This window comes from Marmota marmota, unplaced genomic scaffold (assembly GCF_001458135.2).
Source record: "Marmota marmota marmota unplaced genomic scaffold, marMar, whole genome shotgun sequence".
NCBI classification, from domain to species: Eukaryota; Metazoa; Chordata; class Mammalia; order Rodentia; family Sciuridae; genus Marmota; species Marmota marmota.
In genome coordinates, this window is record NW_026000057.1 from 15977633 (window position 1) to 15993129 (window position 15497).

Consider the following 15497-nt stretch of genomic DNA (forward strand, 5'->3'; position numbering starts at 1 on the left):
ATATATATATATATATATATATATATATATATATATATATATATATATATATATATATTTAAATATTTATTTAGTTGTAGTTGGATGCCATAACTTTATTTATTTTTATGTGGTGCTGGGGATCGAACCCAAGGCCTTGCATATGCTAGGCAAATGCTCTACCGCTGAGCCACAACCCCAGCCCAATTTCATATATATATTTTTTTAGTTGTAGATGGACACAATACCTTTATTTTATTTACTTTTATGTGGTGCTGAGGATTGAACCCAGTGCCTTATAAATGCTAGGCAAATGCTCTGCCACTGAGCTACAACCCCAGCCCCCAATCCCATTTTTTTTTTTTAATGTTGAAAACACTTCAACATTATTTATTTATTTTTTAATTTTTTCTGAGCTGCCTCTGAAGCCCTCTTTCTTCCTCCTCATTTCCGGTACTGTTGTTTCCTTGAAGTTCTGGGATATCCCCTCGTGCCACCTTAGGATTTTCCTTGCTACTTTTCTTGTTGTATCTTCTTTTCCACATCTTCCATGTTCTTTTTTTATTTCCTTATTTTGCTGAAGTAGTCCTTCCAGTTTCCTAAGAAAGAATGCACAGGAGGTATAACATTTGAGATCTTGTATATCTGAAAATGTATAATTTATGTGACTTGATTCACAGTTTGGTTAAGGATTCTAAGCTAAAAATAGTTTTCCCTCAGATTTTTTTTAGTTCTCTTTCTTTCTGTCTTTTTGGTCCTGGGGATAGAACCAGGATATGCTAAGCAAATGTTCTTTCATTGAATTATATCCCAGCCTTCCCTAATTTTTAAGGTTATGCTTTATTATTTTCTATCAAGGGTAACAATACTGATGCAATTTTGAGGGTTTTTTTCTGATCAGCTTTCTGTTTCTGTAGATTTTATAATTTTTTTCTTTGTCCAAGATGTTCTGAAACATGATGTGACTTGAAATGGTTTTGTTTAAAATTTTAAGATGAGCCTGTCAATAATGGGCACTCCTAGGCTGGGGTTGTGGCTTAGTGGCAGAGCACTTGCCTAGCATGTGTGAGGCACTGGGTTCGATCTTCAGCACCACATAAAAATAAATAAATAAAAAAAAGGCATTCTGTCCATCTACAACTCCAAAATAAAAGCACTCCTATCTTTGAGTCTGGGAAATTTCCTTCTATAATTTCCCTGATAATTTGCTCTCCTTATTTTTTTCTGATTGCTCTTCCTAAAATTCCTATTAATAAACACTAGGATTCTCTGACATTCTCATCTTTCCTCTTTTATTTTCTATCTTTCCACAACCTTATTTTTACCTTTTATTGAATATTTACAAGTGTAAATATTCACAGATTCCCCTTCATATTTTGAGATACTACACATTTGTGTTAGTCAACTTTCCATCACTATAATGAGATACTTGAAATGATTAATAGCTTGCTGTTGCTATTGGGGTGGTGGTGGAACTTTTAAAAGTAGGGCCTAGTAACAGATCTTCAGGTCATTAGGGGCATACCCTTGAAGGAAACAGTGGGACCCCGGTCCCTTCCTCTTGCTCTCTTTTGTTCTCTAGTCATGAGATAAGTGGTTCTGCTCTGCCACACATGTCCATTTTGCATCTGGCACCCCACCAGAGGTCTAAAGCAATGGGTCCACTTGATCTTGGACTGGAACCTCTAAAACCATGAGCCAAAATAACCTTTTCTATGTGGAGTATGATTTTTTAAAATTCACAAGTAGATGTGCCTGCAGTGAAGTTTTTCACTGCTGGCACATCTACCTGTGATATTTGGGCTCTGCTGTACCCCTTCTCTGAGAGGAGAACATTCACTTAATGCCCCTCTTTTGGTCCACTGAGGGAAAGCTGTCTAGCTGTGCAGTCTGAGTACAGAAACCTAGGGGCTAACTATTTCAAAGAGACTTGCAACCATCCCTCCTAATCTGAGCCTGTATCTGAACTAACTTTCAGGGGCAGCTGGTACCTCCCAAATGTTGAAGCTTTAATCTCCCAGGAGAACTGGCCTTCATCTTGAGATTTAGGTTTCAATCTCCTCTTCTCTGCTAAACTAATTACTATTCCTTCATTCACTGTCATCTTCCATATACTTCTTGTCCAAACACTTGTTGAAATCTCTACTCTCATACTCCCCATCCTTTGTTTTGTCATTATAGGTTAATGGGTTATTGTTTCTTTTATTTCTTTACTGACACTGTAATGAGTTTTGAAGGAAAAAAATTATTGTGTACAAGGGAGATTCTTGTGAGCAAATCACAATTCATAAGTGGAATTCCGAAGTAATTTTTTTTTTTTTTTTTTGGTACTGGGGATTGCACTCAGTGATGGTCTACCACTGTGTTACATCTAAGCCCATTTTATTTTTTATTTTGAGACACAGTCTCACTAAGTTGCAGAGGTTGGCCTTGAACTTGCCATCCTCCCTAGTCATAACAACTATAGGCATGTAACACTATGCCTGGCTCCAGAGTACTTCTTATGCAACATATACTTGAGGGCTACCAGCTAATTAGAATACTGAATAACTAGTGACCATTTACACGAACTAGATAAATTTATGTGAAATGAATGATATGCAAACCAACTATGATGTTTGGTGAACTACTGTCCTAGGGAAGGACAAATGAATAAGAAGAAGAAAGGAAAGAAGGAAGGTCACAAACAAATTAATTGTAGCTATTTTTATCTATCTACACCGTGGGATAGATACATTTTTATATTCATCTTTGTACTTTTTCTTCATTTTCTAAATTTTATGCACTGTCCATGATTATTGTTGAGAGTATGGGAGAGAATTTCTGTACATCTCCCTAATATCTTACCTGTAGAGGTGACATACTGTCCACAGAATCTAAAACACATACATTGACTGGATAGGCTCTTATTGAAAGCTTAGACCAAAGTTAAACATTACAGAGGTATTATTAGGAAATAGGCAAATATTTCCTGAATCATAAACGACTAATCCTGAAAAGAAGCTATGAAATAAAAGTTGGGGTTGGGAGTTGGAAGTGTCTTCCTTCCTTTTTCTTTCAGTGCTGGGGATTAAACCCACGACTTTGTACATGCTATGTAAGCATTCTATCACTGAGCTACACCATAGCCCTAAAATCCAGTGTTTTAAGGGACTAGAAAACAGAATCAGAGGAGTAACTAAAAATGGAGATAAAGGGAGTTAGCCAGTCGATGTGTAATCAGTGACATTAAATTGAGCAGTGAAAAATAAATAGGAGTTAACCAGACATAGTTGTGGGAAGGGGGTGTGGGTAGAAGTAAAAGCACATCACTGTGACTGGAAGATAGCCAGTGTGTGGGGTGGAGGGTGATGTGAGATATATTTGGGAGGTAGACAGTGACCTAATCATATAGGACTTTGCAGGCAACACTAAAAATTTTGGGTTTTACTAGGAGAATTACTAGGAGGTTTACTAGAAACCACTGAAATGTTTTAATCAAGGAAGTGACATGAAACAATTTACATTTTTGAAAGATCCCTATGGCAGTGGCAATGGGGCAAGGAAGTACCAATTATGGCTCTTGCCAAAGTCCCGGACATAATGGTAGCTTGAACTAAGGCGGTGGCAATGTACACAGAAAGAAATATTTGAAATTTAGAAGAGAAGGGTTAAGAGAGCTTCCTGTGTTTCTGTTTTAAACAAATATATAGAGGCAGATGTCATAGGGAAGATGTCAAGAGAAGCAGAATTTGGAACAAGTAAAGATCAAGAGTTCAGTGTGGGATGTTTGTAAGATATCCAAGCAGATATACCAAGTAGGGAGGTGATTATAAATATCGGGAAGAGATGTCAGATCCAGAGGTAAAAGATTACGTGTCATCAACAAATAGATGACATTTAAAGTCACAGGATGGGTGAGTTTATTTAGGGAGAGGGAGGATATAGATGAGAAGAGTAGAAGAGAGAGAAGGAAAGCCTTTAAGAATTTCCTATTTTAAAGAGAAGTACCTTCTGGAGGATGAGAGAGTAGTCTTTAAGTTTGGTTAAAATCAGAAGGAAGTCTGCATGCAGTACCAAAGAATGCAGGTTTCAAAAAGGAAGATATGATCAATTTGATTGCAAAGATGATAGGAAAATGTCCTTTGATTTCAGTACTGTGGGGGTCACTGATTACCACTGTAAATTATCAGGTAGATTAAACTCTGTTGCAAATGCCAGAGGGACAAATTTACCACGGATTAACCCATTAGGGTTCATTCAGTTCAATTTTAGATTTTGAATTTTATTTTTTCTGAGATGTTCTGGTTACAAGGATAACTATTTCATAACTTCTATTCTTTTTTACACTCACTTTTCAAAAAAAATAAATTTTGTTTTTTAAAAAAACTAAAACTCATTCTATCTTGCAATTGCCATAAAGGGTCCACTGGACCTTTTCTTATAGTCTCTTAGTGATTTTGATTTCCTCTAGTTTCATACAAATAAAACATTTTGATATATCATTATTGTAAGAATTATTTCCACATTACTCAACAATACTCCTAACTGTGCTAGAAAAGGCAAAAGGTATAGAATTTGTAATCACCTAGCAGGTAGATTCAATAGTGAAATAAATCATTCACTGTAAGATAATAATTTTCTTAGTTCACTACAATGTCTAAAATATTGCATTCTCTCTTTTTTGTGGGGGGGAGGGGGGACGGGGGATTGAACTCAGGGGCACTCAACCATTGAGCCACATCCCCAACCCTATTTTGTATTTTATTTAGAGAGAGTCTCACTGAGTTGCTTAGCGCCCAGCTTTTGCTGAAGCTGGCTTTGAACTTGTAATCCTCCTGCCTTGGTCTCCTGAGCCGCTGGGACTGCATCATCATTTAAGGGAGTATTAAAAAAAAAAATCTGGAGATAGTATCTTTGCATTGTTTATTGTTGTTTTAATCTTTTATTAACCACTAATGAAATTCAGAGTTTTTCATTTGTCATCCCATATAGCAAAGAAAGGAAAATTGATAAAGAGAAACATTTCAAAATATTAGAAAAATTAGAAAATGAATGCAAAAAAAAAAAAAAACTCTAGATTTTAAGGATGATGGTGAAATGTATCATACAAGTGAATTCTTAGACTGTGAATTCACAAAGGACATTCTGGATGATTTTCTCAAGCTAAGAAATATGACTCAACAACATGTATTTAAGTATTAAAAAAAAAAGTATGGAATTCTCATCCAGTTAGACATTTAATGGAAATGACTTCCTTATTCAATATTTTGCAACTAGAACCCAAGCCATTTTAAAAAGATGTGTGATGTACCTAAATCAATCGCTTTCATATACTCCAATAATTAATATGCTAAAAACGAAATTGGGAGAAGTTCCCATTTGCAATAAACTCAAAATATTAATAAAATATTAATTTAACAAAGGATGTGATGAAGGACCCCTACAATGAAAACCACAGAACACTGAAGAAAGTAATTGAAGAAGACCTTAGAAGATGGAAAGACCATCCATGTTCTTGGAGAGGCAAAATTAGTATCAAAATGTCCATGTTGTCAGGTGTAGTGACGCATGCCTGTAAGCCCAGTGGCTCATGAGGATGAGGCAGAAGAATCTCAAGTTCAAAGCCAGCCTCAGCAAAAGCAAGTCTGCTAAGCAGCTCAGTGAGACCCTGTCTTTAAAGAAAATACAAAATAGGGCTGGGGATGTGGCTCAGTGGTTGAATGTCCCTGAGTTCAATCCCCAGTTTACGCCCCCATCACAGAAATGGCCATACTACCAAAAGTGTTATACAGATTCAATACAATTCCCATCAAAATACTAATGACATTCTTCACAGAAGTAGACAGAGCAGTTCTAAAATTCATTTGGAAAGATTAGAGACCTAGAATAATTAAAGCAATCCTGAGCAGAAAGTGTGATGCTAGAAGCAGAAGACCAGATCTGAAATTATAGTACAGAGCTATATTAATAAAAACAGCATGGCACTATCACTAAAACAGACATGAAAGACAAATGCAATAGAATAAAAGACACACACAAACTTATATAAATACAATTATCTTATACTAGACAAAGAAACCAAAACCATATGTTGGAGAAAAGATAGCCTCTTCAACTGGAAATCTACATGTAGAGGAATGAAACTTGACTCCTGTCTCTCATCTAGCACAAAAGTCTACTCAAAGTGGATCAAAGACCTAGGAATTAGACCCAAAACTCTGCACTGCTAGAAGAAAATGTAGGCCCAATACTCCAACATGTTGGCATAGGAATCGACTTCCTTAAACAAGAATCCTAAAGCACAAGAAATTAAAAAAAAAAAAATCAATAAATGGGATGACATCAAATTTAAAAGCTTCTGCACAGCAAAGGAAACAAGAGTGTGAAGACAGAACCCACAGAATGGGAGAAGATCTTTGCCACCTGCTTTTCAAATAGGGCATTAATATCCAGAATATATATGAAGAACTCAAAAAATTTAATACCAAAATACCAAATAACCCAATCAATAAATGGGCAAAAAAAGCTAAAAATTCATTTCTCGAAATAAATGCAAATCATCAACAAGTACATGAAAAAAATATTCAATATCTCTAGCAATTAGAAAAATGCAAATCAAAACTACATTGAGATTTCATCTTACTCCAGCCAGAATGGCAATTATCAAGAATACAAATAATACCAAGTGTTGGTGAGGATGTGGAGAAAAAGGTAAATTCATACACTGTTTGTGTGACTGCAAATTAGTGCAACCACTTTGAAAAGCAGTATGGAGATTTCTCAGAAATTTAGGAATGGTATCACCATATGATCTGGGAAAAGTGGGGGAGGGGACATTTTATCAAAATAGAAGAAAGATCAGTAGAATAGATGAAGGGAACTGAGGGGTTGGGAGAAGGGATGGGATAAAGGAAGAAGAGTAGAATGAATCTTCCCTAACTTTCCTATGTACAAGTATGAATAGACCACAGTGAATCTCACCATCATGTATATCCACAAGACACTAACTTAAAAAACAAAACAAAAAAAAACCAACTAAAAGTGCATAATAGATCAGTAGAGTAGAGAGAAGGGGAAGGATAAGGCGAAGGTAAGAGGAAATACTGGGGACTGAATTAGAGCAAATTATATTCCATGCTTTTATAATGAGTCCCAATGTTATATATAATTTAAAAGAACCAATAAAAAGAAAAAAAATGTGACATATGTTCTGCTATCTTTTGTGATCTCATGTATCAACATACTTTATAAAGTTTTCAAGGCAACAAATAATAAAGGAATATGCACATACATAGGTGAATGGAAGGAAACATCTGAGGTAGAGATGAAAAAAAATTCCATGAATTGCTAATTCTAATTTTTGTTTATAAACCTAAAAATGAAAATGTTTCGCAGTTAAGAAGCAAAGAATATGGCTATCCTGTCTTCAACAAAATGATGAATCATTGAAGTTTTCAAAAGCTTTGAGTTTTGTGTTTTTCAGGTACAAGAAACAAGAGTAATTATGAACTAAAACTGTCAGAGATGTATTTGAAATGAATATGATAATTATGTTCCTGGCTCATATATGTTAATGGATAACTAGTTTTATTCAAACTGAAACTACCATTTATGGTACCTATTTCTTCAAATGTAGGAAAATATGGGATAAAAAAATGGGTTTGCTATGTTTAAATTAAAACTTATTAAATATCTTTTCAGTATTCTTTTATTCTTGCTTCTGTAAATGATTTGCAAAATAACTTAAAATATAAAAAAAATGGGGCTGGGTAATGTAGCTCAATGTTATGGCACTTGATTATCATGTGCAAGGTTCTGGGTTCAATCCCCAGCACTGTCAAAAAAAAAAAAAAAGAAAGAAAGAAAGAAAAACTAAACAGGATCATTGGTGATGAGTTTTTTCCTCTGGCATACTGATAGATAAATAGATATAGGTTTATTTAACATAATAAGCAACAGAGAAAAACAGAACCAACGAACCTCTCAAAGATTCTTTTTTAGACTCAGATAATAAAAATTAACTCACCTAATTGGGAGAATCAGCTTAGGATAGATGGACGGTGGATCAATAATGTCATTAAGGACCCAGCTTGATTATAATTCTCAGTTCTGCAATTTTCAGTTCTGGTTTCATCTATATATTTGTATCAAGACAGTTGCAGCAATGAATTTAGACATACAATATCCAAAGGAAGAAAAAAATATCTCTTAAAATTAAGGAAACTTTTTCTAGAATAACTCCTCCTCCAGCTCCTTTTCCTCTTGCCTCCTTTGTCAGGAAGAAGGTGGTATAACACACCAGGGAGGCTACTGACAAAGTCCATGACAGTCTATCTGTGAAAGTCAAACTGAAACAACTTACAGAACATACACTAACAACTGTCACCTGGACTCAGAATAAACCTGGATACTTTCATATTAATGTTATTCTGTCATCTCCAAGTTTTCAGAATATTATTACATTCCCTGTTCCTCTTTGACAGTTGCATACAGAGTCATATGATCAGTGCTGGAGACCAGGACTGTGACCAGTTTCAGCGACAGGCAGTGACCAATGAATGACAGACAAAAGACTGGGTTTTTGAAGAGGCCTTGAATAGCCAAAAAGAAAATTGATGAGACTGGGAAAGATGTCTAGGGCTGTATCTCCCAGAACTTTGTTGGCTAGGATTTTTGTACACTTGGAAAACTCAAAGCAGGTGGAATGACTAGAACTAGAATGAGGAAGAATGTGATGTTGAGAGGAAGCAAAGGAGAAAGAGGAGGGAGCAGAACCATTTCATATCCTTTTTTCTCCTTAACTTGAAGTCTTGTCCTTAATGGTTTGTTGCCTAGTCAAGACCATAACTAAGTTAATGGAGTAGACTATTTTGGATGATTTTTTTTTGAACCCAGGTGTGCTTAACCACTGAGCCACATCCTCAGCCCATTTTTTGTATTTTATTTAGAGACAGGGTGTCGCTGAGTTGCTTAGGTCTTCACTGAGTTGCTGAGGCTGGCTTTGAACTCTCAATTCTCCTTTCTTACCTGTCTCAGCCTCCAGAGCCACTGGGATTACAGGCCTGTGCTACTGCACCTGGCCCTCTTTTGGATGGTTGTATTGCATACTTGGACTGGGCTAGAACTGACAGTTCTTGACCACAGGGAACAAGGAAGACCTGTCAAGTTCTTTATGTAATTACAAAAGCTTCTAGGCTCATAGGGAGTATTTAGGTTTTAGTTACAATAATAAAGGGCATTTTCTGACCAAGGATGGGGTAAGAAAAGGAGATTTGTGGCCACCCCAGTGTGTTAAGTCACAGAGATGGAGCCAATACCTACCTTATAGGATTCTGATAAATAGTGCACCTTTATGAGGTGAAGACCCTTAGTAAACAGAACAAAGTTAAAATCCGGGCTCTGCTTACATTTAGTAGTGCAAAAGGATGACTGCTCCCCACTATGAATACCTAAAGCCACCACCTTAACAGTAAAAAATCTCAGAGAAAAAAACAATTTAAGTGTTAGTCTCTACCATCTTTCCCTTAGCTTTGTGAAACTGCAGCATTTTATTATTCATACCTATTTATTCATAGCTATTTTCCAACCAAGGCCAGAAACCTACACAATTAAAGAGGGGTGGGGAATGCAAATTAAAATTAAACTTAGATCCTGAACATTTTTTTTTTTCCCTTGCTGGGGATCTAACTCAGAGCCTTGAGAATGCCAGGTCAGTGCTCTACGGTTCAGTTATACTTCCAGTCTCCTGATATTTTTGATTACTTATATTTATGGAAATACATTTGCCTTTTTGAGTCTTCAAGAGTCCTCAAAGGACTTGTTCAAAGGAATAAGTTGGAGAGCCCAGGAGGTAGGCTTGAGATTTTACTCACTTTTGCTCTATTATCCATCATCTGAAAAACTTTTTGAGTCCAAAGCTTATAAAACATAAAGAAGTTGCTTTAAATCTGGAAACGTCCTTCATCACAAAACATTAAATTCTCAGGGGAGCTGCGGTGGGACTGGACAGGAAAATGAACTCAAATACAATTCAGTCTTTCCCCAACCCAGATACAATGTGCAGTTATTAATATTAATATAATTATATGCCTTTATTGTTAAATATAAATTAGGAAAGCAATTCCTCTATAAACTACCTTGGTTCTAAATCTATATAATATGCTCCACGCATTTTTAAAAAAGGGCTTAACATTTCACATGCAACTTTTTATATAATCATGGTATGTGGTGTGACCCAAGATGTCAAGCAGAACTAATGACATAAACTGCTTAAAATATTTTTTTTTTTCTTTTTGGTTATTGAGGATTGAATACAGGGTGGTTTACCACTGAGCCACATCCCCAGCCCTTTTTTTTTTTTTCATTTTTATTTTGAGACAGGGTCTCGCTAAGCTGCTTAGGGCAAACTGCTTAAATTTTAACGGAGAAATCTCTGGATGTGGAAGAAACCTGCCAATCAACACCTTGGGTGGCCTTGGAAACAGCAAACTCAAGCACTAAGCCCTCTCCCCAGCAGTCGTCTTCTATAAAGGAGTCCTCGTACCTGCGCAGCGCGAGGACCCAAGTTCAGGGCTTTGTCTCGAAAGAACAAAGGTCGGCCAGCCGCCTTCTCCAAGGAGCCTCGTGCCCTCGTGGAGCCTCGCGCCCTGGTGGAACCGCGCCCCCGCCGTCACCGGCCCCAGCCCGGTCCCCTTTCCGCGCTGCCACGCCCCGCCCCACGCAAGGGGCCGCTGNGGGCTCCCAAGGAAGGACCCGCCTTTAGGTAAGGGGCGCCGAGGGCGAGTCCCGCGCGGTACCCGCATCGGCTTTACGCTGGTCAGAGGGGCGGGAGCCGGGACGCTAGCTGCCCGGACGTCGCCGCCGTCGCCGGCTCCCGGCCCGGGGTTTGTCACCGTGCACGCGCCCGCGCGGAGTGCTGCCCGGGACCCTCTGACCTGAGGGTCTCTTCCTCCCTACCTTCCTCCCTCCCTCCCTCTCCACCACTCAGGGTCCTTCCTGGTTGGAAAGAGTTACGCGTGTTCTCGGGGTCCCGGGCGTGCACAAGGCTCTGCTCTGAGAGATTGGCGGTGGTTGAGGTGAACCCCTTCCGGGCACAGCCGCCTGGAGCCTCTGCGGGCCCTGCAAAGCTGTGAGCTGTCATTTTGAGGGCAGCACCAGCCTATTGTGTGCGTGACAGTATTTTGAAGTTGTGAAGGAGCAACAGCCACTAAAAAGGCATCTTTCTTCTTTCTTGCCATATATGACAAGCTCTCCAACGGATGAATGAAAGTATGTAATTTCCACATCATTTGGAACGTTGATGCCGCATGATGTGTGAAAAGGGGGAGTGAAATGCTTTTATGAAATGTATGAGATTTCAGTTTAACAAAGCTGATGCATATACTTAATAGATTCAATATTCTGGATACATATCTTTGAATAATCATTTATTGAGCGTTTACTCTTTTAAATGATTTGTGTTGAGTTCTCTCCTTCTCTAAGGACGCCGTGAGAAGGATGCTATTTATTCCCATTTTACAGGCAAGAAACCTAAAGTCATAGAGAGCTTAAGCAGCTTTCTCAAGAACCACAGCAGTAAGTGGCAGAACCTGCGTTTTGATCTAAGCAGTTTAATCAGGAGTAAATTTCCCATACTATTCTGCTTTCAAGGGCTAAGTTATTTTTTAAAATGTCCCATATTGCCTTTCAGAACCCTTATGTTGAGAAGTTTATTTATTTATAAAAGATTTCAAGCAATTTTTTTCTTTTTCTTTTTTTTTTAGTGAGCATCCACTCCCAATTATGACACTCTGACAGGTGCTTTTGGCCAAAATGTCTTGCAAAATGTTTTGCAAAAGCAAGACTATTGTTTAATAGATCTAGACCCAGTACAATAAACCTTTTAAAAGTTTCAGGTGAAACTTTGAAATGAATTTTGGATTAAGTTTTATGCTTTGTGTAAAACTTTTCTTGAATTCCACTTAAAACCCCACAGTCCCTCACTGTAGTTATGTGAGAATTAAATAACTAGTATTTTTTGTGAGGTGTGTGTGGTGTTTGAAAGGTAAATTGTAAGAACTGCCCCTTTTGTTTTGTCTACTATAGTTAAAGTCTCATATTTCCTTTAGGCTAACTGAATCCTTATAATTTGAGCAGGGAATTTTCTGCCTTGTACTACTCTGAGCACTAGTGATGCTATGTACCTTCTCAGAATGGTAGAATTACTTCAGAACCAGGGTGTGTAATTTCTTCCTCTCCTTCTCAGTAACCCAGACTGGATCAAGGGTACAAAGCCTGTAGGAAAAGGGGCATGTGTGTTACAGGTGTCTTGCTGAGGGCATTTAAAGGCATTGTAAATGCCGATGGAGATAGTGGAGTTGTGTTGTCATTATTTTCTCTGTTGGCTGCTCAGTTGCCTACCACCACTTCCTCCATCTCTAAGTTTAATTGGGCATATTTTAAACAAAAACAATTGTGGTTATATTTAGGGCTTGCCATATTAGGGAAATTGATTCCCACTTTGTGGGAACATTTTCAGTACAGTGTTCTGACTTTTCATTGGTGTAAAATGAAGGATAAAAAAATTGTGCCACAGACTGCGGGTTTTTTTTTTTTTTTCCTTGACCTCATTAGGATTTTCTGTAAGATTTTGAGTAAGTGTTTTTGGAGAATTTGGGGATCTCTGTTGAATACCTCACTTGATGAAGGCCTCCTTTTAGTACTATCCTTGATTAGGGATAATCAATGGAAAAGAAGGTGAAGTAGCAGATATCAGCAAAGATGCAGGAAGTTGGGGAGAGTCTACCAGTGCTCACCAGATTAATAAGATTAATAATGGACATCTGAACAAATCTTTCCTTCACCTGGCCTAACTCTTTAAGATGTTGGGTTGCCCTCTGGGAAAAGCTTCCCAGAGAATTTCCCTCTCCTTACCTAAAAAATAATGATCCTGAGTTTACTTTTATATTGATTTTACTAAACAGGAGCTGGTGTGTGCTTTTCAGGGAAGTGGGTGCCTCATACAGGGAATTAATTGCCCTTGAGAGTGTACCTCATATTTGAGTAGACAGAAGTTAAGGCACAACCTATAGATGAAAAGTTAAGCATTCCTAGTGTGAATTTGTATACTTTATACATTTAAACACAGGTGTAACATTTAGATCTAGAGAATGAAAGGTCCTCTTATAATTTTGTAGGGCAGTTTTATAGCATATTTTTGGGGAAATTCTAAACAAAAGTAAGATCTAACTTTTTATGTTTTTTAATTTTTGTTGGAGAGTTTGTGGAAACCTTTTCTGTCTAATGTCTGTAATGGACTTTCACTCATTATCTTAAACTTTCCCTCAGAATTGATTTGCCCTTGACGTTTGTTTACTTTGGTGTACTTCCTAGTTCCTTCTCTGTATTTCTTATTGTTCTCTTGTTCCTCCAGTTTTCACATACTATATTAGAGTGGAAATTTGTTGTCTAATATGTAGCTTGTATCACATGTCATTTTCAGCTCTTCATGCTTCCTGGCATTTCACCTAGAAAGAGGATCAATAGAGTCACTGTTCCTTCTTGTTTGTTTTGTTCAGGATGAGCCCTTTAGATAGCTTCCAGGAAACAGGTTGTTAGAAAAATTTAAAAAGAAATCAAAGGAGATTGAATTTACCCATTTAAGAGAGGTAGACAGGAATATGATATGAATATGGTATTTTTGAAGTTTAAATTCTGTCTTTGAAATTTAAGGGAGTTTTCTCTGCTGCTATTCAGAATGCTTTTCACTTTTAATTAGTTGATATACAAGTTTGGACTTGAATAATGCTTTGTTTCATAATGATAAATTAGGACAAAAAAATGACTTGTATAGTGGCTCAAGTCAGAAATGGAAGTGGGCTCTTGATTACCTTGGATTTAAGACCAGGTTTACATGGGATTTTATAAAAGCAAAAATATGTCCAGTGACTTACACATCTGGTTCAAGTTTGAAGGATTAGCTTAAGGTGCTTTGTTTAATTTTTTTCGATGTCTCTGGTGAGTTAATGGACCAGCTTCCACCTAAAATGTGCATGTAACAGGGAGGTGAAAAATATCTGGCTGTCAAATGTTTTATTGTGGACCAGTTAAATGAAGTGAGTAGGCATGAATATCTCCTGGGATGTGGGGAGTGAATAAAAGCATTGCAGCTGCTTGGTAGTTAGCTGTGTAAATTCCAGAGTAAACTCCACTCCTCTTTCCCTAGTCTTGAGGACCTCCAGCCAAATGGCCTAGTTATTGCTAATCCCCATTGTTCTGTTAGAACAATTTAAAGTAATCTGTTATAGGGTTAGTATAAATATAATCTGCTTATCATTGTTATCAAATAGCAGCTGATGTCTTGTGTTATGCCTTGGTACTCCACCTGTACAAATCCAGGTAGGACACCCATGGTTGCACCTACTGGAATTTACAATCCATGGGACAATAGATGAATAAACAACAGACAATACCTTGGAAACTATAACATGCATAAAAGTCAAACAATTGATAGAGAAAAATTTTTACATTTACTTGCTGATCTTGTACTTGCATGGCTGAGGGCAGGACTGTACTTTCTGCCCACTGCCAGGTCCCAAGATGCAAACATTTCTAATAAGATTTTTCTGAGGCAGGATGAAGAATATTCTGGAGAAAACCATGATTTTTTTCAGTACACTAAATTTTTTAAAAAAATATTGTTTTAGTTGTTGATAGACCTTTATTTTATTTATTAATATGTGGTGTTCAGAATCGAACCCAGTGCCTCACACATGCTAGGCAAGTACGCTACCGCTGAGCCCCAGCCCGAGCCCTATGGTCAAATTTTTAATGCCCTTAAGATGTGTGGCACATGAATAGTAGCTTTGATTTTTCTTTTTTTTTTTTTAAGTACTTTCTGAAAGTCTTTCTGGAGAGGTATTGCCTGTGCTTTGGATCTCCTCGAACACTTTTTTACATTATATCTCCTTGTCCTGAATACCAGCATACACCATGGGGGCTTATACTAATGATTTCTAGCAGAGGTGCAGAAGGGAGTTGTAGGTTCTGTTAAAAGCCCGAGGCAAACAGATTAAGGAGGCCATTGAGTTCTACTTCATGCACCATGTTGATATGAGTTTCAACAAAACTGCATTTCCCTGGTCCTCAAGTTCTGCCATTTGTAAAGTGATATCACCAGTCTTATGTAATACAGTTGTGCTGAGGAGGTAGTTTAAACATCCTTTAAAAAGAATAAAATGTGGTACAAAATGATTTTAAGTATTACCAACTCCTTTTAGGTTATGAAGTTTTGTAATACTCCTGTTGAGGTTTTCCTAAAATTGAACCATTTTCAGAGGTTGTTTTCTTCCTGCAGATAAAGGACTGAGCTGAGGTACATGTTTTTGTTGGTTTGTTTAATGGTGATGTAATCAGTAAATGAAATAGACCCTTTAATGCTCAGAGGAGCATTAAAGACATGCTTCAGCCAGTAAATCAGACCTGGATAGAAGTGACTGGGCATTCAGAAATATTTTTAGGAATATGGTGTATTTACTTTTTTCAGGATTAGTTGCAAG

The 15497-nt window shown here is 37.3% G+C and overlaps 1 long non-coding RNA gene across 1 annotated transcript; it reads right to left on the reverse strand.

Annotated features, from left to right (window-relative positions):
* Positions 1–501: 501 nt before the first annotated feature.
* LOC107141296 lies at positions 502–10688 on the reverse strand. The gene is made up of 3 exons (XR_001503414.2): positions 10505–10688; positions 7988–8095; positions 502–578 (listed from the first exon to the last, which is right to left on the reverse strand). It is a non-coding gene; the product is annotated as an uncharacterized LOC107141296 (long non-coding RNA).
* Between the last annotated feature and the right edge of the window lie 4809 nt (positions 10689–15497).